Genomic DNA, 23,489 nt, shown 5'->3' with positions numbered 1-23,489 from the left:
CTCAAACCAGAATCTGTATATTTTTTGTGAGCCCTTAGTGTAAAAAAGCACTGATTTGCACTCAGAAAATATATGAAAAAAATACATGGAATATAAAGCTCAAAATCACTGTTAGTAGGGAAAATAAATAGAAAGATTATGAGTGTTTATCCCTATCTTGTTTCCACAGCTAATTATTGAAATAAATGCTTCTTTTTTTGAGGAAAGCTCAAAAGTTTACATAGAAATTTATTTGCTGAGCCAGGCATTTAATTTGGTATTTTAATTTATTTGTTAAAATTTAACTTGGAATTAAAATTTGCAAAATTTGAATTTGCAACAGAAAAAGTTGTATATTAATGCCTACAATTAGTTTTAGTGATACAAGTCCAATGCACTCGTGTTTTTGTTTGTTTGTTTTGTGGTACGCGGGCCTCTCACTGTTGTGGCTTCTCCCGTTGCGGAGCACAGGCTCCGGACGCGCAGGCTCAGCGGCCATGGCTCACGGGCCTAGCCGCTCCGCGGCATGTGGGATCCTTCCCGGAAGGGGGCACGAACTTGTTTCCCCTGCATCGGCAGGCGGACTCTCAACCACTGCGCCACCAGGGAAGCCCCCTCCTTGTTCTTTACATCCCAGGAGCAACAAAGTCTTCCCCTTGCCTCACGGAGAACAGTTTTTGAAAATCAATTTCCCCCCTAAATTCAGAAAAGAAATTTGGTGCATATCCTATTAACATAACACAACCCTCACAGAGACTGGAGTGGCATTCAAATACATCAATGTTTTTGTAGAATTAATAAATACTGGCACCAACTGAGATAAATAAAGATTTTAAATAGCCTCACTGTTGCTTGAGATTTGCCACCAAATCAGATCAGATCAGCTCAGGTTCTTTCTCAAATGAGATCTTTTCTATACTGATGTTCAGAGGTTTTTGAATTTCAAATTGTGGATAAGGGATTGTAGAGCTGTATAAGAGAAAACCACTGAGCTGGGTTTTATAATCTAACCCCTCTCTAGAGACATCTGTGGTCTTAATCACTGATTAAACAGTATTTGACATCTTTAAAAAGAAAAACTTAAATCCTAGCTCTGATTTAATATGTGGCTTGAATGTCAGACGGCAGAGTTGGTCATATGGAAGAAATTAAACTAACTAACTAACACTCCTTTTTGAAGCTTCCACCAGCAAAACCTGTCTTTAGATAAAAAGAATTTTTATTTACCCAATTATACTGACAACACCAAGACAGCTTTGGAAAGACAGGAACAGCCTTCTCAGATAAGGGAGGAGATGTTTCCACTGGCCAAAGAGACTAGGTTGAGGTGATGTAGTCCCTGTCTAATGGGTCCTTTTATTTTGTTATTATTATTATTTAAAATAAATTTATTTAATTTATTTATTTTTGGCTGCGTTGGGTCTTCACTGCTGCACGCGGGCTTTCTCTAGCTGCAGCAAGCGGGGGCTACTCTTAGTTGCAGTGCGCAGGCTTCTCATTGCGGCGGCTTCTCTTGTTGAGGAGCACAGGCTCTAGGCACGCGGGCTTCAGTAGTTGTGGCAGGCTGTCTCAGTAGTTGTGGCCCGTGGGCTCTAGAGCGCAGGCTCAGTAGTTGTGCACGGGCTTAGTTGCTCCGCGGCATGTGGGATCTTCCCGAACCAGGGCACGAACCAGTGTCCCCTGCATTGGCAGGTGGATTCTTTTTTTTTTTTTTTTTAAGAAAGAAATGAAATCCTTTATTTATTTATTTTTGCTGTGTTGGGTCTTCGTTTCCGTGCGAGGGCTTTCTCTAGTTGTGGCAAGTGGGGGCCACTCTTCATCGCCGTGCACGGGCCTCTCACTATCATGGCCTCTCTTGTTGCAGAGCACAGGATCCAGATGCGCAGGCTCAGTAGTTGTGGCTCACGGGCCTAGTTGCTCGTGGCATGTGGGATCCTCTCAGACCAGGGCTTGGACCGGTGTCCCCTGCATTAGCAGGCAGATTCTCAACCACTGCGCCACCAGGGAAGCCCTGGCAGGTGGATTCTTAACCACCGCGCCACCAGGGAAGCCCTATTATTATTTTTTTAATTTGGCCACACCACACAGTAGGTGGGATCTTAGTTCCCCGACCAGGGAACTAACCTGTGTCCTCTGCATTGGAAGGGCAGAGTCTTAACCACTGGAGCACCAGGGAGGTCCTGGGTCCTTTTATTTTATAATGAAAGTCAATAGAAAAATATTATTGACTTTACAACTTACTTTACTAGAATGCATCTAAGAGAGCAAGGGATATAGGTAATTGCTTTTTTCCTTGATGTAGTCTTATAGCTCTCTAGCCAAATGGCATAATTTTTACCCAAAAATAAGTCCTCCTAGATTAAAACAAAAGCAGTACCTTCACACATGCAACTGGAGATCTTCTGCTTCTGATAGTGACAGACCCATACTCCTGAAGGGTAAGCTGAGGATAACTAAAAGGTTGGATGAAACATGTTTAAAATCTTAAAAGCATCAAAGAGCTAACAAGTTAATAAGGAATTACTAGTGTTAAAGCCCCAAGAGAGGATAGAAATCCAAAGAGATGAACCTTACATTTGGGACACTGGGGGGGCATTTGATAATCCTGGTTAGAGGTCAAAAGTTGGAGCCCATTGTTCACCAAAGGTAGGGATGCTGCTAAACCACCCTCTGCTTTGGGTTGGGATCCTAAAGGAGTTACACTCTACAGTAGGGTGAATGGAAGTGCACTTGTACTTGGGTGTGGGCTGGATTTAGTGACTCATTTCTCATGAATGGTATATGGCGAAGGTGATGCTTTTTCTCCACATGATCCTTCACCCTGGGTTTCTTTTTTTCAATTTTTATTTAAATTGGTAGAATAGTTGATTTATACATTGTGTTAGTTTTAGTTGTACAGCATACTGATTCAGTATTTTTTCAGATTATATTCCATTATAGGTTATTGTAAGATAATGGGTATAATTCCCTATGCTATACAGTATGTTCTTGTTGCTTATCTATTTTACATATAGTAGTTTGTATCTGTTAATCCCATACCCCTAATTTGTCCCTCCCCTCTTTTCTCTCCCTTTTGGTAACCCCAAGTTTGTTCTGTATCTGTGAGTCTATTTCTGTTTTGTATATACATTCATTTGTATTATTTTTTAGATTCCACATATAAGTGATATTATATAGTATTTGTCTTCCTCTGTCTGACTTATTTCATTAAGCATTATATTCTCTAAACTGAAGATCAACAAGGATATGGAAGACTTGAACAAACTATAAAAGAGCTGGATATAACATACACCTATAGGATGCTTCACCCAACAACAGCATTCTTCTCTGGTGCACATGAAACATTCTCTAGGATAGACCATACGTTAGGCCATAAAATAAGTCTCAATACATTCTAAAGATTTGACATCATAGAAACCATGTTCTCTTACCAGAATGGAATAAAATTAGATAATAATAAGAGAAATACATTTGGGAAATTCACAAATATGCACAAATTAAACAACATACTCCCAGATTACCAATGGGTCAAGGAAAAAATCAAACAGAAAATTAAAAAGTTGAGATGAATGAAAATGAAAACACACCAAAACTTATGGAATGTAGTGAAAGCAGTGCTTAGGGAGAAATGCATACCTATAAACAGCTATATTAAAAAAGAAGAAAGAGAAAAAAAAGAAAGATCTCAAATCAATTACTTAAACTTCTACCTTAGGAAACTAGAAAGAGCAAACTAAATTCAAAGCAAGAAGAAGGAAATAATAGAGATCAGGGTGGAAGTAAGTGTGATGTGAAATAGAAGAACAATAGAGGATCAACGAAACCAAAAACTGTGTCTTGAGAAAGATCAATAAAATTGACAAACCTTTAGCTAGACTGATCAAGAAAAAAGAGAAAACTCAAGTTACTAAACTCAAGAATAAAAGCTAATCACTACTGACATTACAGAAATAAAAAGGATTATAAAGGAGTACTATGAACAATTGTATGACAACAAATTAGATAACTTTGAAAAAATGGACAAATTCCTTGAAAGACGCTAACTACTGAAACTGACTCCAGAAGAAACAGAAAATCTGAATACACCTATAACAAACAAAATACTTTAATTAGTAATTAGAAAACTACTCACAAAGAAAAGCCTAGACTCAGATAGCCTCACTGATGAATCATATTGTTTAAAGATGAATTAACACTAATCCTTCACAAACTCTTCCAAAATAGTGGGAGAGGAGGGAACACTTCTCAATTCATTCTATGAGACCAGTATTACCCTGATACCAAAATCCGACAAAGACATTACAAGAAAAGAAAACTATAGACAAATATCCCTTATAAATATAGATGCAAAACTCTGCAACAAAATATTAGCAAATCAAATCCAGCAACATACAAAATGGATCATACACCAGGACCAAGTGAGATTTAGCCTAGGAATGCAAGGTTGTTTTAAAATCCAAAAATCAATGAATATAATACACTATTTGAACAGAATGAAAGCTGAAACCGCTTGACCACGTCAATAGATGTAGAAAGCATTTGATAAAATCCAACACCCTTTTAAAAAATAAAAAACACTCAACAAACGAGGATTAAAATGTACCTTCTTCAACCTGATAAAGGACATCTATGGAAAAACCCACAGCTAACATACTTAATGGTGAAAGACTGAATGCTTTCCCCCTTAAGATCAAGAACAAGACAAGGAGGTCTGCTATTTCCACTGCTATTAAAAATTTCACTAGAGGTTCTAGCCAAGACAGAAAAAGTGGAGAGAAGAAGGCTGACCACAATGGAATCAAAGTAGAAATCAATAACAGAAAGAAAACAGGAACTCTCCAAACACGTGTAAACCAAACAGCACACTGCTAAACAACCATTTGATCAAAAAGGAAGTCTTAAGGGAAGTTTAAAAAAAAAACATATTGAATCACATGAAAGTGAAAATACAACATATCAAAATTTGTGGGACGCTGTGAAAGCAGTGCTGAGAAGAAATTCAATTCACTAAATGCATGTATTAGAAAAGAAGAAAGTCTCCAATCAATAATCTAAGTTTCCACCTCAAGAACCTAAGAAAAAAGCAAAATAAACCTAAAGGAAGAAGAAGGGAGACAAGATTAGAAATAAATAAAACTGAAAACAGAAAAACAATAGAGAAAATCAGTAAACGAAGAGCTGTTTCTTTGAAAGAATCAATAAAATCAACAAGCCTTTAGCAAGACTGACAAAGAAAAAATTAGATAACACAAATTACCAATGTTTCAAGAATGAAACAGGGAATATACTACAGACTGTGCAGACATCAAAAAGATACCAAGGGAACACAAGGAACAACTCTACACACATAAATTTGACAACTTAGATGAAATGTCAGTTCTTTGAAAAATGCAAAGTACCATATCTCACCCAATCTGAAGTAGACAATTTTAACAGCCCTATAACTATAAGGAAATTAAATCTGTAATTTAAAAACTTCCAAAAAAGAAATCTCCAGCCTCAGATAGTTTCACTGGAGAATTCTACAAGCATTTGAAGAAGACTCAACATCAAATCTACATCACTGCTTCCAGAAAACAGAATAGGAGGAAACACTTCCCAATTCATTTTATGAAGTCAGTATTACCCTGATACCAAAATCAGACAAAGACAGTATAAAGAAAGAAAACTACAGACCAATACCTCTCATGAATATAGACACAAATGTGCTTAAGAAAATATTAGCAGATAGAATTTAGCAACACAGAAGGAGAATTATATACCATAACCAAGTGGGTTTTATTCCAGGGACACAAGGCTGGTTCAAATTTTAAAAATCAATCAATGTAAGTCACCACATTAATAGGCTAAAAAGAAAAATCACATGGTTATATAAACCAATATAAAAGTATTTGACCAAATTCAACACCAATTTATGACAAAAACTTTCACAAAAATAGGAACAGAAGGCAAATTTGTCAAGTTGATAACTACAGCTAATTTATACTTAATGATGAAAAGACTGAATGTTCTCTCCCCAATTCTTATCAAAATATCAGCAAGGTTCTTTATAGATATAGAGAAGATTATTCTAAAGTTTAAATGGAAAGTCAAAGGAACTAGAAGATCTAAAATGATTTTGAATAGGAAGAATAATGTGGGCAGAATCAGCCTGCCCAATTTCAAGATTTACTATATAGCTACAGTAATCAAGACCCATAATAGGAAAAACTGAAAAATCAGACCTTATCAAAATTTAAAACTTCCTCTGCAAAGGAAGAAAAGAAGTATTTATGTAAAGAGGATGAAAAGACAAGCTACAGACTGGGGAAAATATTTTCAAACCACACATGCACAAAAGGACTAGGAACTAGAATATATAAAGAACTCTCAAAACTCAACAGTAAAAAAACAAACAATCCATTTAGAAAATGGCCAAAAGATATAAATAGATATTTCACCAAAGAGAACATATAGATGGAAATATAGATGGCATATAAGTATGTGAAAAGATGTTCAACATCATTAGCCACTAGGGGAATGTAAATTAAAACCACCATGCGCTATCATTACAGATCTATCAAAATGGCTAAAATCTTAAAAACAGCGACAACACCAAATGTTGGCAAGAACGTGGAGAAATGGGATCACTTACACATTGCTAGTGGAATGGAAAAATGGTACAGCTACTCTGCAAAACAAGTTGGCAGTCTCTCAAAAAACTAAGCATGCAACTACCACACAATCTAGTGATTGCTCTCCTGGGTATTTATGTCAGCAATATGAAAACTTAACATTTACACAAAAACCTGTACATGAATGTTTACAGCAGCTTATTCGTAATCTCTCAAAACTGGGGAAAAAAACCCCAGTGGTCTCTCAATGAGTGAATGGATGGTTAAGCAAGCCATGGTACATCCATACCACCCAATAAATAAACCTGGATGAATCGCCAAAGAATTATGCTGAGTAGGAAAAAAATCCAAAAGGGTATACACTGTATGATTTCATTTGTATAACATTTTTGAAATTACACAATTGTAGAAATGATAAACAGACAAGTGGTTTCCAGGGGTTAGGGATGGGAAGGGGTGCCAAGGGGAAGCAGGTGTGGCTATAAAGGGGAAACCTGAGGGATTCTTGTGATTCAGATAAAGATCTGAAGAGGCATTTCACAAAACAGAAAATTCGATTAGCCTATAAACACGTGTAAAAGTGCACAACCTCATTAGTCATTAGGGATATAAAAAGAAGATCACAATTTTGTTATCATTCTACAGCCATCAGATTGACAAAAATTAAGAAGTCTAACAATATTATGTTTTGGAAAGGATGTGGAACAAGTGGAACTATCATACATCTCTGGTGGGAGTGTAAACTTTATGACCACTTTGGAGAACAATCTGGCAATATCTGATAAAGTTAACTATAAGTATACCCTATAGCTTAGCAATTCCCCTCCAAAGTATATACACTAAAGAAGAGCTTGCCCTTGCACACCAGGAAATATATGTATATACAAGAATGTTATTAGCAGTATTATTTGTAATAACCCCAACTACAACTACATACAACAAAAATAGATGACCTCATAAACATAACCAAGTGAAAGAAGAGGCCAGACACACAACAAAATATTCATGCTACACTACTCCATTTATAGAAAGTTCAAAAACTAGAGTGTTTAGAGATGTATAACAAGATGATAAAACTATAAAGATGTATATAAGGAAATAATTACCGTAAAGTTAGGACAGTTGTTGCTTTAGGGGGAAGGACTTATGAAAGGGAATGGGATCTGGGTTGATGGCAATGAGCTGGGTGGTTATTACAAGGTTTAGTAAATCATGATTTCTTAGGCTGTATGTTGTCTTCATTTTCTCTGTGTATAATTGTTTATAACAAAATAACGCATTTCTTCATATTTCACTGCCTTGTCTTCAAGAAGAAATGAGGAGGGAAGAATGTAGGTGTGAGGTTTTGTGTGAAAAAAGGCAGCACAGGAAACTCTGAGGTCAAAATTTAAAACTTGTGAAGAGAGAGAGGGAAAAAAAAGTGGAGTCTTGAGGGAATGGCAAACCTGCTGGCATGATTAGGTGTGCCTATGGATGGTTTTTTTTTTTTTAAGTGCTTTAGGAATAATAAAGTTTGCTCCAAGTACTAAATTTCTTACTCCCTCCCTTTACAACTAGGACCTGAGCTGAGGGACTATGGTTTTTCAGGGTTTTGTTGTTGTTGTTGTTGTTTGTTTGCTTGTTTTTTAAATTGCTACTTCATTCACCTTTGCTTTGAACCCTCCAGACTATCCGGGGTATGAAGAGGAAAACATTTGATGTGGAGGAGAACCCTCCCTCCTTGAGCATTAACCTGGGTGACTCCATCCCTCCCTCCTCCCCAGTCGTCAGTCCAACCAAGACTGGAGAGCAGGGTCAGGAGAAAGATAAACAGGCCAAAACAGGTAAAAGTTCCAAAAGTTTGGAAGTGCTAGAAAGTGACAGAAAGATGAGTTTCCACCTCATCCTGTCAAGTTTTTCGAGCAGATCTTCTGAACTACTGATGTCAGAACTATTGTTTGGGGTACAGCACATAAGCAACTTTAAAAACTTTTTCAAAACTTTACAAGAGGATGATTTAACAAGAAACCTCGAGCACCGTTAACGTTTTCTTCTTGTGTTGTGGGGTGGGGAAGAGCATTGCTTCTTCTTTCCTGCTTTTTCCTGCCAGATCTTGCTTTCACAACTCTGATCTTACACTGACTCACTGCCCCGCCACGAGGACCGAGTACCCCTCGACGGCGGGAACATCAGGTGTCACTGGACTTCCAGGGACCACTGCGGGCCGGAAACAGGAAAACAGATGAGCCTTTCAGGCGGCTCTCAAGGCAACGTCCAGTGGATAGCGACACACCCTGGTCCTTAAGACATTCTCCTGGGAGCTTCCGTGCTGGACCTAATCCGTATGTAGCAAGCCAAGTCCCCCGCGCGAGCGTTCCTAGGGCGCTCGACTCCAAGTTTACATTTCTTAGGCAAAAAGGCAGTGGAGATAACGGAAGCCTCTTTGGAAGGCAACAGCCTGCGCTGTTTTATCCCTTCCCTTCTCCCTGGAGCAGGCAGCCTCTCCAGCAGGGGATTCTCCCAGGACTGGGGCCAGCGCCAATCGGGACGCTCGGCACCTGCCCCCAGCCCCGGCACCTGGAGGGGCGATGAGCTTCTCGGCTCGGTGCAAAGCCAGTCCTCTGAGGGTCGGGGAGGGCGGAGTAGCCTCACGTGGGCCTCCCCAACCGGGGGCGTCCGGAAGGACGCGCGCAGACCCGGTGGGAACCGAACGCGGGAGTCGCCGCCGGAGCTGAGCCGCACAGCTGAGGTAATGTGTAAGGCGCTGCTCCGCGCCGAGGTTCCCAGAAGGAGGGGGAGGAGAGAGGAGGGGCGAGGAGGGGAGGGGAGGAGAGGGGAGGGGAGGGGAGAGGAGAGGGAAGGGCGGGCCGAGGACCTCGCGGGGCGCCAGCCTCCGCGCCGGGACGGGGATGTGTCGTGCCAGCGTGTACTTTCGAGGGCGCCTCTGCAGCCGGGTAAGCGCTCCCCGGGGCCGCCGCCCTCTGCCCACCCCTATCTTGGCCGTGGCCGTGCCCGGCTGGCTCTGGGTCCGCGCTCGCCTCTCCGGCTCGGCCCCCTAGCTGTTCGCTCCGAGGGGGTGGGGGTGGAAGTCTTGGGCCTCAAGGCCAGGCCGCGGGTCGCGCCGTCCCCGCCCCGGGGCGGGCCTTGCCGGGTCCCTGCCCCCGGCCGCACCGCTGCTGCTGCTGCTGCCGCCGCCTCAGCCCCGCGTTGCCGACCTGCTCCCCGGCGCCTTCCGCCCGGCGGAACCCCACACGGACGCGGCTGCTGCGCCTCGGCGCCCGCGAGCTCCCGGGGACCATGCGGCTGCCTGGGCCCGCGACTCGGCGGGCTGCGAGGGCTGGCCGGGCGCGAGTGAGTGAGCGGGGCGCCGGGCCGGGGCTGCTGACCCGGGGTGGGTGGGAGCGGTCGGACTGTGCGGCGGGGTGGATCCGAGCGCGCGGGCGCCCGCGGGCCAGCCTTGCAATCTGGGCTGGATGTGCTGGTGGTTTTCCTGAAGTTTTACAAAATAAGGCGGGCGGAGGTGCGTTCGCGGCGCCGGGTCGGCCTCTCAGGTCCAGGACCGCCGGGGGCTGACCGTCTGCCTCAGGGACACAGAAAGCGGACTCTCACCTGGGCCGCTGTCCGCTTCCTCCTGAGGCCCTGGGGCGGGCGTCCCGCACCCCATCCCCTAGCGCCGTGCGCTGACGGGCGGGCGCGGCGGGCTTGTCTCGAGGCGCCGGCCACATCGAAGCTCCGCTCAGCGGCCCGGAGGAGGGTTTGGCCGGGGTAGAGAGTTCGGGAGGTGAGCGGAAAGCAGTGTCGGGGTGAAACCCGCATTCTGCTGCTCGAGTCCCCTTCACTCGGAGTCTGGCTGGGATGGGCGGGTGGAGCGCCCAGCGCGGCGCCCGGGAGACCGCCTGCAGGGGGGGCTTCCTCGCTGCTCTGCGCCTCCGAAGGCAGCGGGGAAGGCAGGGGTGGAGAGCTGTCTTCTCTGTCAGTGCCCCTGGGCCATTTACACCACCCGTGTTCTTGTGTCTCACGTGGGCATTGCTTTCCTCTGGTGGAACTGTGGGGCTCTGGAAGTTCGCTCTAACTAGTTTGATGTGGCGGGGATGTAGCCACCCCGCAGGCTGGGGCCCCGCAGTCAGTTGAGGCACTTTCTCTCGTCCTTTCCAGTCTGCCCAGCTGCGGACCCTCCCCTAGCCCCAGGTCACGCTTGCGGCCTGGCTGGAGGACCCCGGTTGCGGGGAGGGTGGTTCTCACCGGCAGGGCTAGGGGTCCGATTCTGAGGAGGCAGCCGTGTTAACTGGCAAGGGTCGACGTCTACGCAGTCTGTTATCTGTGCCCTGCCCGGCCCGCCCGTGTCTGAGGCAGACCCACGTTTTATACCTTGTGAAAGACTAACGATGGGGGACTTCAGATCCTGTATGTTCACTTTGCGTGCGATTGGCTGGGATCTGGAGTCTTGGGGGGAAAAAGGCCACTTTCTTTCTGTACTAATGAAGTACTTGAAATTATGTTCAGATCTTGCCCGTTTCTTTCAAATGACAGAGGTGGACTAAGGGGAAGAAAGAGCAAAGGAACATTCTCTGAAAGCAATTATAATTTCTCAGACCTCTCCCAGGAGGTTCCAGCTCCCGTGCCTGAGAGGATCCAAACCCGCATATAGAATATAGAGATGGGGGTCGTGTTGGCACGCAGGGAGGAATGCTGTCATTCCTATGGCTGTCACCTCCCGCTCACAGCCATATCCTGAAATATGGCTTCCTGAGGTTCAGACAGGGCATTCGATCCGCAGCAGTGCCCTCCCTCACTATAATAATTTCTGCCATCCTGGGGGATGAAATGAGACAGGACCATGTGTAAATGGGAAAAGCCTCAAGTTCTTCGGGAGGAGGGAGTGTTACATACCTGGATAGAAGCCCTAGCACCACTGGCATTCCTGCCCAAACTAGAAATCTGCATTTAGTGACCTCATCAAAAATAGTGCTTGGGAAAGGAAAGATGGGCTCTGGTGCCGATGAGAGCAAGTCCTTCATGTTTTGCCCAAGGATCTCTGTTTTGCCTCTGACTTGTCCATCTGAAATTGGAAATGAGCTCTGCTTAGACCAGAGTGCCCTTAGTCTGAATACAAACATCGTCTGGCAGCAGCGGGGGCTGGCACAGAAACAGCCCACCCCTCATCCAGAGGCCTTGGGTGGGATTTTAGTGAGCTCTCCTGCTAACTTTGGAAGGAGGGTGTGGTGACTTCAAGGAGGAGTTGGGAATCCTCTGGGTGGCCACTTAACAAAAGAGCCATTCAGCCCTGGCTGGACTGTTCCAGGTCCTGTCAATTGTGAAAAGTGCCCTGAGGTTTAGAATCTGGCCTGATGATTATTAACACTAATGAAAGCTGCTACTATTTGTTAAGTACCTTCTATGTACCAGAGATGAAGCTTTGCAAAATCAGTATTACGATCCCCATATTTCATGTGAGGAGACTGAGTCTGGGAAAGGTTAAGTAATTTGCTAAGATCATAAAGCTAGTCAGTAGCCAAGCTGTGCCTGGAACCCAGGTCTGTCTAATTCCAAAGTCTCTGCTCCTTCCACAGCGCAACACTTCTCCCACTAAGAATAGATGCACATGTGGTAGCTGGAAATCTAGAACACTGTGAATAAAGACTGTTATTTGTAGGTCCGAGGGATGTTTGTGACCCCATTAGATTTCAGAGGAAGTGCTGACCTAGTAAAACTGGATGCTTTTTTTCCCCAATAGGACTCAGGCATTTAATTCATACACAATGGATTAATTTCTTTAATATGTAAAGTGTAAGCTCTGCAGTGACATACTTATTTACCTTTCAGTTAGCAAACATCAAAAAGATTGATAAACTGTTGATGAGGTTCTGGAAAAATAGGCAGTTTCATATATTGCTGGTTGGAGAGTAAACTGGTACAACTCCTTTGGAGAGCCTTTTAGAAAAGTATATCAAAATTAGAAATGCCCATGACATCCAACTCAGTGATTTCGTTTTTAGGAATCCGATTTGCCACTGTTCTTGCATGTGGCCACAAAGGCATGTGTATATTATAGCATTGTTTGAACTATGAAAGAACAACCTACATGCTCATCAAAGGGGGACTTGTGGTACTTCCAGATAGTTGAATACTGTTCTGTTCATCCATAAAAAAAGATTTAGGAAGCTTACTATATAACTGATATATGACAGTTTTCAAGATATAGGGCTGCGTGGAAAACATACATAGGGTGTTTATCATATGCTACTCTTCATGCTATAAAAGAGGAGGAAGAAGGAGCAGTCCAAGATATTTGCTTGCATTTGCATAACCATATACACAAAACCTAATAATACCTGTTGCCTCCAGGGAGAGTGGACCTGTAAACTCTTTTGTACATTTCTTAACATCTTTATTGGAGTATAATTGCTTTACAGTGATTTGTTAGTTTCTGCTGTATAACAGAGTGAATCAGCTATACATATACATATATCCCCATATCTCTTCCCTCTTGTGCCTCCCTCCCACCCTCCCTATCCCACACCTCTAGGTGGACACAAAGCACAGAGCTGATCTCCCTGTGCTATGCGGCTGCTTCCCACTAGCTATCTATTTTACGTTTGGTAGTGTATATATGTCAGTGCTACTCTGTCACTTCGTCTCAGCTTACCCTTCCCCCCTCCCTGTGTTGTCAAGTCCATTCTTTACATCTGCATCTTTATTCCTGTCCTACCCCTAGGTTCTTCAGAGCCTTTTTTTTTTTTAGATTCCATATATATGTGTTAGCATACGGTATTTGTTTTTCTCTTTCTGACTTACTTCACTCTGTATGACAGAGTAATATTCCATTATGTGCCACATCTTCTTTATCCATTCATCTGTCGCTGGACACTTAGGTTGCTTTCATGTCCTGGCTTTTGCAAATAGAGCTGCAATGAACATTGTGGTACATGACTGTTTAAGAGGGGACTGTAAGTTCCCCTATGCCTACTCTCTGGAGAGTTTTTATCATAAATGGGTGTTGAATTTTGTCGAAAGCTTTTTCTGCATCTATTGAGATGATCATATGGTTTTTCTCCTTCAATTTGTTAATATGGTGTATCACATTGATTGATTTGTGTATATTGAAGAATGCTTGCATTCCTGGGATAAACCCCAGTTGATCATGGTGTATGATCCTTTTAATGTGCTGTTGGATTCTGTTTGCTAGTACTTTGTTGAGGATTTTTGCATCTATGTTCATCAGTGATATTGGCCTGTAGTTTTCTTTCTTTGTGACATCCTTCTCTGGTTTTGGTATCAGGGTGATGGTGGCCTTGTAGAATGACTTTGGGAGTGCTCCTCCCTCTGCTATATTTTGGAAGAGTTTGAGAAGGATAGGTGTTAGCTCTTCTCTAAATGTTTGATAGAATTCGCCTGTGAAGCCATCTGGTCCTGGGCTTTTGTTTGTTGGGAGACTTTTAATCACAGTTTCAGTTTCAGTGCTTGTGATTGTTCTGTTTATATTTTCTATTTCTTCCTGGTTCAGTGTCAGGAGGTTGTGCTTTTCTAAGAAATTGTCCATGTCTTCCAGGTTGTCCATTTTATTGGCATATAGTTGCTTGTAGTAATCTCTCATGATCCTTTGTATTTCTGCAGTGTCAGTTGCTACCTCTTTTTCATGTCTAATTCGGTTGATTTGAGTCTTCTCCCTTTTTTTCTTGATGAGTCTGGCTAATGGTGTATCAATTTTGTTTATCTTCTCAAAGAACCAGCTTTTAGTTTTATTGATCTTAGCTATGGTTTCCTTCATTTCTTTTTCATTTATTTCTGATCTGACCTTTATGATTTCTTTCATTCTGCTAACTTTGGGTTTTTTTGTTCTTTTTTCTCTAATTGTTTTGAGTGTAAGGTTAGGTTGTTTTTTTGAGATGTTTCTTGTTTCTTGAGGTAGGATTGTATTGCTATAAACTTCCCTCTTAGAACTGCTTTTGCTGCATCCCATAGTCTTTGGGTCCTCGTGTTTTCATTGTCATTTGTTTCTAGGTATTTTTTGCTTTCCTCTTTGATTTCTTCAGTGATCTCTTGGTTATTTAGTAGTGTATTGTTTAGCCTCCATGTGTTTATATTTTTTACAGATTTTTTTCCTGTAATTGATATCTAGTCTCATAGCGTTGCGGTTGGAAAAGATGCTTGATACGATTTCAGTTTTCTTAAATTTACCAAGACTTGATCTGTGACCCAAGATATGATTTATCCTGAAGAATGTTACATGAGCACTTGAGAAGAAAGTATATTCTGTTGTTTCTGGAGGGAATGTCCTCTAAATATCAACTAGGTCCATCTTGTTTAATGTATCATTTAAAACTTCTGTTTCCTTATTTATTTTCATTTTGGTTGATCTGTCCATTGGTGAAAGTGGGGTGTTAAAGTCCCCTACTATGGTTATGTTACTGTCGATTTCCCCTTTTATGGCTGTTAGCATTTGCCTTATGTTTTGAGGTGCTCTTATGTTGGGTGCATAAATATTTACAATTGTTATATCTTCTTCTTGGACTGATCCCTTGATCATTATGTAGTGTCCTTTGTCTCTTGTAATAGTCTTTATTTTAAAGTCTATTTTGTCTGTTATGAGAATTGCTACTCCAGCTTTCTTTTGATTTCCAATTGCATGGAATATCTTTTTCCTTCCCCTCACTTTCAGTCTGTACATGTCCCTAAGTCTGAAGTGGGTCTCTTGTAGACAGCATATATACAGGCCTTGTTTTTGTATCCATTCAGCCAGTCTGTGTCTTTTGGTTGGAGCATTTAATCCATTTACATTTAAGGTAGTTATTGATATGTTTTCCTGTTACCATTTTCTTATTTGTTTTGGGTTTGTTATTGTAGATCTTTTCCTTCTCTTGTGTTTCCTGCCTAGAGAAGTTCCTTTAGGATTTGTTGTAAAGCTGGTTTTGTGGTGCTGAATTCTCTTAGCTTTTGCTTGTCTGTAAAGGTTTTAATTTCTCCGTCGAATCTGAATGAGATCCTTGCTGGGTAGAGTAATCTTGGTTGCAGCTTTTTCCCTTTCATCACTTTAAATATGTCCTGCCACTCCCTTCTGGCTTGCAGAGTTTCTGCTGAAAGATCAGCTGTTAACCTTATGGGGATTCCCTTGTATGTTATTTGTTGCTTTTCCATTGTTGCTTTTAATATTTTTTCTTTGTATTTAATTTTTGATAGTTTGATTAATATGTGTCTTGGCGTGTGTCTCCTTGATTTATCCTGTATGGGACTCTCTGTGCTTCCTGGACTTGATTGACTATTTCCTTTCCCATATTAAGGAAATTTTCAACTATAATCTCTTCAAATATTTTCTCAGTCCCTTTCTTTTTCTCTTCTTCTTCTGGGACCCCTATAATTCGAATGTTGGTGTGTTTAATGTTGTCCCAGAGGTCTCTGAGACTGTCCTCAATTCTTTTCATTCTTTTTTCCTTATTCTGCTCTGCAGTAGTTATTTCCACTATTTTATCTTCCAGGTGATTTATCAGTTCTTCTGCCTCAGTTATTCTGCTATTGATCCCTTCTAGAGAATTTTTAATTTTATTTATTGTGTTGTTCATCATTGTTTGTTTGCTCTTTGGTTCTTCTATTTCCTTGTTAAAGGTTTCTTGTATTTTCTCCATTCTATTTCCAAGATTTTAGATCATGTTTACTATCATTACTCTGAATTCTTTTTCAGGTAGACTGCCTATATCCTCTTCATTTATTAGGTCTGGTGGGTTTTTACCTTGCTCCTTCATCTGCTGTGTATTTCTCTGTCTTCTCATTTTCCATAACTTACTGTGTTTGGGGTCTCCTTTCTGCAGGCTGCAGGTTCGTAGTTCCCGTTGTTTTTGGTGTCTGCCCCCAGTGGGTAAGGTTGGTTCAGTGGCTTGTGTAGGCTTCCTGGTGGAGGGGACTAGTGCCTGCGTTCTGGTGGATGAGGCTGGATCTTGTCTTTCTGGTGGGCAGGACCACATTCGGTGGTGTGTTTTGGGGTGTCTGTGACCTTATTATGATTTTAGGCAGCCTCTCTGCTAATGGGTGGGGTTGTGTTCCTGTTCTGCTAGTTGTTTGGCATAAGGTGTCCAGCACTGTAGCTTGCTGGTCGTTGAGTGGAGTTGGGTCCTAGTGTTGAGTTGGAGATCTCTGAGAGAGCTTTCACCGTTTGATATCACGTGGGGCCGGGAGGTCTCTGGTGGTCTAATGTCCTGAACTTGGCTTTCCCACCTCAGAGGCTCAGGCCTGACACCCAGCTGGAGCACCAAGACTCTGTCAGTCACCCAGCTCAGAAGAAAAGGGAGAAAAAAGAAAGAAAGAAAGAAAAATAAAATAAAGTTATTGAAATAAAAAATTAAAAAAATATTATTAAAAATAAAAAAGTAACTTAAAAAAATAAAGAGCAACCAAACCAAATAACAAATCCACCAGTGATAACAAGCACTAAAAACTGTATTAAAAAAAAAAGGACAGACAGAACCCTAGGACAAATTGTAAAAGCAAAGCAATACAGACAAAATCACACAAAGAAGCATACACATACACACTCACAAAAGGAGAAAAAGGGAAAACTATATATATATATATATATATATATATATATATATATATATATATATATTAAAGAAAAAGGACGAGAGCAACCAAGTCAATAAACAAATCTACCAATGATAGTAAGCTCTAAATACTAAACTAAGATAAACATAAAACCAGAAGCAAGTTAGATGCAGAAAGCAAACCCCAAGTCTACAGTTGATCCCAAAGTCCACCTCCTCAATTTTGGGATGATTTCTTGTCTATTCAGGTATTCCACAGATGCAGGGTACATCAGTTTGATTGTGGAGATCTAATCCACTGCTCCTGAGGCTGCATGGAGAGGTTTCCCTTTCTCTTCTTTGTTCGCACAGCTCCTGGGGTTCAGCTTTGGATTTGGCCCCCGCCTCTGCGTGTAGGTTGCCTGAGGGCATCTGTTCCCTGCCCAGACAGGATGGGCTTAAAGTAGCAGCTGATCAGGGGGCTCTGGCTCACTCAGGCTGGGGGTAGGGAGGGGTACGGAATGCGGGGTGAGCCTGCAGCGGCAGAGGCTGGCGTGACGTTGCAACAGCCTGAGGCGCGCCGTGTGTTCTCCGCGGGAACTTGTCCCTGGATCACGGGACCCTGGCAGTGGCGGGTTGCACAGGCTCCTGGGAGGGGAGGTGTGGATAGTGACCTGTGTTTGCACACAGGCTTCTTGGTGGCTGCAGCAGCAGCCTTAGCATCTCTTGCCCGTCTCTGGGGTCCGAGCTGATAGCTGCGGCTCACGCCTGTCTCTGGAGCTCATTTAGGTGGTGCTCTGAATCCCCTCTCCTCATGCACCCTGAAACAATGGTCTCTTGCCTCTTAGGCAGGTCCAGACTTTTTCCCAGACTCCCTCCTGGCTAGCTGTGGTGCACTAGCCCCCTTCAGGCTGTGTTCACGCTGCCAACCCCAGTCCTCTCCCTGGGGTCTGACCTCCGAAGCCCAAGCCTCAGCTCCCAGCCCCCTCCCGCCCCGGCGGGGGAGCAGACCAGCCTCTTGGGCTGGTGAGTGCTGGTCGGCACCGATCCTCTGTGCGGGAATCTCTCTGCTTTGCCCTCCGCACCCCTGTTGCTGCGCTCTCCTCTGTGGCTCTGAAGCTCCCCCAACCCCCGCAACCCCATCTCTGCCACTGAAGGGGCTTCTAGTGTGTGGAAGCTTTTCGTTCTTCACAGCTCCCTCCCAGAGGTGCAGGTCCCGTCCCTATTCTTTAGTCTCTGTTTTTCCTTTTTTCTTTTGCCCTACCCAGGTACGTGGGGGAGTTTCTTGCCTTTCGGGAAGTCTGAGGTCTTCTGCCAGCATTAGTAGGTGTTCTGTAGGAGTTGTTCCACATGTACGTGTATTTTTGATGTATTTGTAGGGAGGAAGGTAACCTCCCATGTCTTACTCCTCTGCCATCTTGAAGCTATCTCCCATTAACTATTTTTTAAAAACCCTCTTTCCTTGCCCTGTGTCTGACATATTCCCTCAAGCTCTTCTCCAGCTGAACAGTGTGGGGCAATACTGCCCCTCAGTTTGCTTGAGAGGTTCTCTTTGGGATAAAAGCCAAAGGGCTGTGAGACCACACAGGGCTCATAGGCTCTGAGCCATCTAAAATTCCTTTAAATTTAACTGTGCAAGTTTTCTTGGAAAGCTGGGGAGAGAGGTGTCTTTAGCCTCTCTGAGCTAGGTAGGCAAGATATGATCCTCCAATCTTGAAAACAACATGAAGAAATAGAAACTATCCTTCTTTTTACCGCCCTGCTGTTTCCCTATACAGAATAAAGTATCAGTGCCTGGACAGTGCTAGGTAAGGGCGCAGGAGGAACACTGTGGCTGGACATTGCATTTGGGCCTCAGAAAGGAGAGGAAGGGAGATACGCTTGAAAGAAAAGGTTTGAAAATTGCTCTGGGGTCTCTTGGGCTGTGTTGCCCCAGAGGAGGAAGGAAGGTAGGTTATTGATGCAGTTGTCACCTGCAGCAATCAGTATGTCCCTAGATGCCCCTTTGGCTGCTTCCCATCTGCACAGATGCCCAGTTCAGTTTCTTCCCCCCATGCAGCTTGGAAGCCACCAGATGCGTGAAGGGTGTGGGGACAGGTATTAGGCACTGCCTTCCCTCCTTCAGGTAGGGCACCTGTTGAATCGCAGGAGCAGTGGAAGACAGACTTGCTTCTAATCACACGAGAAGGGGTCCTCCAGCACTGTTAGGTAGGAAGCCTTCATTGGGAGCTTTCTCTGTTCCCGTTACTCTGCTAAGCACTGTGCCTACATTATCTCATTTAACCACTTGATCAGGTACATGTGAGAACACAGGCTCTTTGCCAGCAAGCAACGACACCTTTATGCTCTCCTTTCAATGACTTTTGTGATCTCTGCACAGTAACCTGCAACACAGGCACAGCGGCATCACAGAGGTGCTCGCATACTCAGTTTGGGTTATAACAGCATGTGGCTGAGTTGAAATCTTTGCAGGCTGGATAGGTTTGTATGAGGCATGGTTCAGGGACAAAGCAGTCAGCGCTTTTGGTTTGGATTTCCATCTCTCTTGCTTCTGTCTCTGTGTGTGCATTAGGGCTGGGTTGAGTGGACTGCAAGTGTGATGTTCCCCAGGGACAGAGGGAGGAGGGGTTGTCTCTGCTTTGGTCCAGACGCCAGTGGTATGGAGGGCTGTGAGGATGTGCTCGGGAGGCCCGATGTCTGCCCCCAAGGAGGAAGATGAGCAGGGTGGCCCCTGAATGCCAGGTCTGTGCTGGGAGTCTGTCTGCTGTTTGAAACAAAACATCCTGAGAACTGAGAGCCTTGCTCACTGCAAACCTTTCTTCTCCCATGCAGCTCACTGGCTGGGACTCATCTCTGACTCCCATTCCACTTCAAAAATAAACAGCCTGAGGGCTTCCCTGGTGGCACAGTGGTTGAGAGTCCACCTGCTGATGCAGGGGACACGGGTTCGTGCCCCAGTCCGGGAAGATCCCACATGCCACGGAGCAGCTGGGCCCGTGAGCCATGGCTGCTGAGCCTGCGCATCCGGAGCCTGTGCTCCGCAACGGGAGAGGCCACAGCAGTGAGAGGCCCGCGTACCCACCCCCCCCAAAAAAAAACAGCTTGAATTTTTCTCCAGATAAATTCTGGAGCACACAGGCAGCTGCTCCTTCTGTATGCTCTGTTGCCAATAGGGGTGAGAGCAAGAAGCTGGACTGGGCTCTCAGCTAAGGCTGTCAGAACCTAGCCAGAAGGGGGAAAGCCAGATACCACAACTATTTTTTAAACAGTCACCTTACGACACACACACACAATGATATTTACGTATATACTAGTAGTGGATGATCAGCCTAACACACTTCAATTCAGAAAATGCCTATTGTTCAAGGCACTGGTAAGGCAGAAAGATGAGCAAGGCCTGGTCCCTGGGTTTGCGTTACCTACAAGGCGGTGTGGGAGAGGAACAGTCATAACATCAGCAGGACTCTGCAGACTAAAGAAGTAAATGCCAAGTAGAGGTACAGGCAACGTGCTGTCACATGCAGAGGGGCTAAAGTGAATCAGGCTGGCCCCAGTAATTCTGGTAGACCATGAAGGTATTTTTGGAGGAGCTGATTTTTGAACTGAGCCTTGAAGGTTAAGTATGATTTTGATAGACAAGCTCAGGAGAAAGGGCAGAGGTGGCTAAGAGAACAGCTTGGGCAAAGGCACAGGGTTACGATAGAATATGGAGTGTTTAAAAATATACTTGTATCAGTAAAATGTCATGATTTACCCAACTTCTGCTACAGACATAATGCATAGCATTTTTAGATACAGAATAAAACTTTCTCTCCCCATTAAGTAGGCCGTCACTATGATTTTGTGTGTGTGTGGTAAAATCAATAGGGCTTAATGATGGATTAGATATTAGAAGTGAAGCTCACAAAGGCTAGACCTGTAAAGTTATAATAGGTTTATATCAGATTCATTTTACTTTTAAAAATAACAGTGGATGGTATTTTCATATGTAAAATCTACGTTTCTGTTGTATCAAACCACTGTGTCACTGAGTTTTCCAGTTGGGAGGGAGCAGAGAATAGGAGGAAGAGTACTGAGGCTGAGGATTTAAGTTCTGTCTTTCTATTTTATTCAGTCTTTTATTCACTCATGCATTTATTCCTGCATTCAACAAACATGACCCATGTGCCTGGGCCACGTGCTGGGCTCACTAGGGAGAGGGAGAGGGAGAGAAGGAAAAGCCACAGTCCCTGTACCCTCCAGGAACTTGCAGTACATGAAAGAGATCGCAGGAGAAGGTGATAAATGCTATAGTAAAAATAGGGACAAAGGGCAATGGGAAAACGTAATATTTTCTCAATAAATGCTGGTTGCTAGGGAGTTACCTGGTGGCGCAGTGGTTAAGAATCCGCCTGCCAATTCAGGGGACACGGATTCGAGCCCTGGTCTGGGAAGATCCCACATGCCTTGGAGCAACTAAGCCCACGGGCCACAACTACTGAGCCTGCGCTCTGGAGCCCACGAGCCACAACTACTGAGCCCGTGTGCCACAACTACTGAAGCCCGCACACCTAGAGCCCCTGCTTGCCGCAATTAGAGAAAGCCCGCGCGCAGCAATGAAGACCCAACTCAGAAAAAAATTTTTTTAGTAAATAAATAATATTAAAAATTATTTTAAAAATTATTTTTAAAAATTCTGGTTGCTACGAATAACCAATATGATAAATTGTACGAGACACCACCAAGAGAACAAATCAGAAAACTAAAAACTTTTCTTTGGATTTGGCCAGTAAGTCTCAAACACTTGTTCATGTCATGAAACCCATGGGAATCATGGTGTTCTTTGGAGAACACCATGATATATTTATATATTAAAATGGATGAATTATAATTTTGAACTAAATCAGAGAGCATCCTATGCCAGATTCTACCACAGACATAGAAGAGTAGGTGTCACGTATTAAGAAAACTTTCTGAAACAAAATCTTTAAATTGAGAATGATCTGTCAGCTCATTTTTTCCCCTAAGAATTGGGGAAAGGCTGCCAGGTGTCTATTTTAGTGCAGGAAACCCTCAGTCCAGCTAGTAGAACATCAGGACTCCATAGGAGTACAGTTTTGGCAGTTTGAAGGTTGTTGACTTTAACAAGGGCAATTTCAGAGAAGTAACGAGGCCAGAAGCTAGTTAGAGTCGGGTTGAAATGTGAGGATCGCATTTTCAAGATGTCAGCAAGTACTTATTGAGTATCACAGGGGATACAATGTTGAGGGGGACAAAAACCAAAACAGTCAAAGCCGCAGCCTTCATGGAGCTTGAAGTCGCTTGCAGGAAACAAATTTGTTGCAAGGGAAATGTAAAGTGACACTGTGAAAAAAGCTCTAAAGTAGAGAACATGGTACATTATAAGAGGGTTTAATGGGAGGTCTGGGGCCATCCAGGGAGGACTTGGGAAGTCATCTTGAGGGAGTGATGATTGAGCTGAAACCTGAAGAGTGAGCAGGAGCTAAGGAGGTGAGGGGACTTGGGGAGCTGGGAGAGGATATTCCAGGAATGGGGAAAGTCCCTGGCTACAGGGAACATGGCATTTTGAGATGCCAAAGGCCTCTCAGTGGACTGGGGTGCAGTGAGTGAGAGGGAGAAACACACGAGATGAGCAGGAGAGGTAGAAAGGAGTTAGAACATGCAGAGTCTTATCAGCCACAGTAAGGATCTGATGTTGATTCTAAAGCAGTGGTTAGTCACTGAAGTACTTAAGCAGGAGAGTGACATAGTCAGATTTTCCATTTCAAAGAGACCACGTTGGTTGTGCAGTGTGGACAGTCTATTTTAGGTGGTCAAGAACATATCCAGGGAGACCTATTAGGAGACTCACTTGATACTTCAAGTGAGTCCAGGTGAAAGATGACAGTTGTTCAGGCTTGGTCGTGTATAGTGGAGATGGAAAGAAGTAGGCAGATTTGAGAGTTTTAGAGGATAAAATGGACAGGAAGTGATGGCTTGGATGCGAGAGTTGAGAAGGAAGTATTGAGGATGAGTCCTAGGCTTCCAGCTTTGTGTGGTGGATGGTGGTACCATTCCCTGAGGCAGGAAATAGTGAGGGAGAACAAGACTTTAGGGCAAACATCATGAGTTCAACCTCAGCCATGTTGTACCTGAGGAGCCTTTGAGCCATCTGAATGGGGAGATCGGGAGGGCAGGTGGATATATAGGCAGGAGTTTTGAGATCTGGGCAGGAAATATGCCGCTGTAAGTCATCAACATCTAGGGGTAATTGAAGCCATGACATGGATGAGGCTGCCTATGGAGCAAGGATGGGCTTAGAAGAGAAGGCCTGGCACTAACTTCAAGGAGAGGAAGATGAGCCTGAAAAGTAACCAGAGAAGGATGATCCAGGGAGATAAGAGAAAAACCAGGAGGCGAAAACTTT

General features: G+C 43.6%; 1 protein-coding gene across 1 annotated transcript in view; it reads left to right on the top strand.

Moving 5' to 3' along the window:
* Positions 1-9,485: 9,485 nt before the first annotated feature.
* FAM163A (family with sequence similarity 163 member A) overlaps positions 9,486-23,489 on the top strand; it is a 74,529-nt gene continuing 60,525 nt past the window's right edge. Inside the window, exon 1 of the mRNA XM_082615246.1 lies at positions 9,486-9,526. The gene's annotated coding sequence lies outside the window, so the exon portion shown is untranslated. The remainder of the gene's footprint in view (positions 9,527-23,489) is intronic.

The sequence above is a fragment of the Mesoplodon mirus genome (assembly GCF_964341445.2).
Source record: "Mesoplodon mirus genome assembly, chromosome: 3".
Taxonomy (NCBI): Eukaryota; Metazoa; Chordata; class Mammalia; order Artiodactyla; family Ziphiidae; genus Mesoplodon; species Mesoplodon mirus.
The sequence above is the reverse complement of the archived record's forward strand: the minus strand, read 5'-3'. Positions and strand labels throughout refer to the sequence as shown.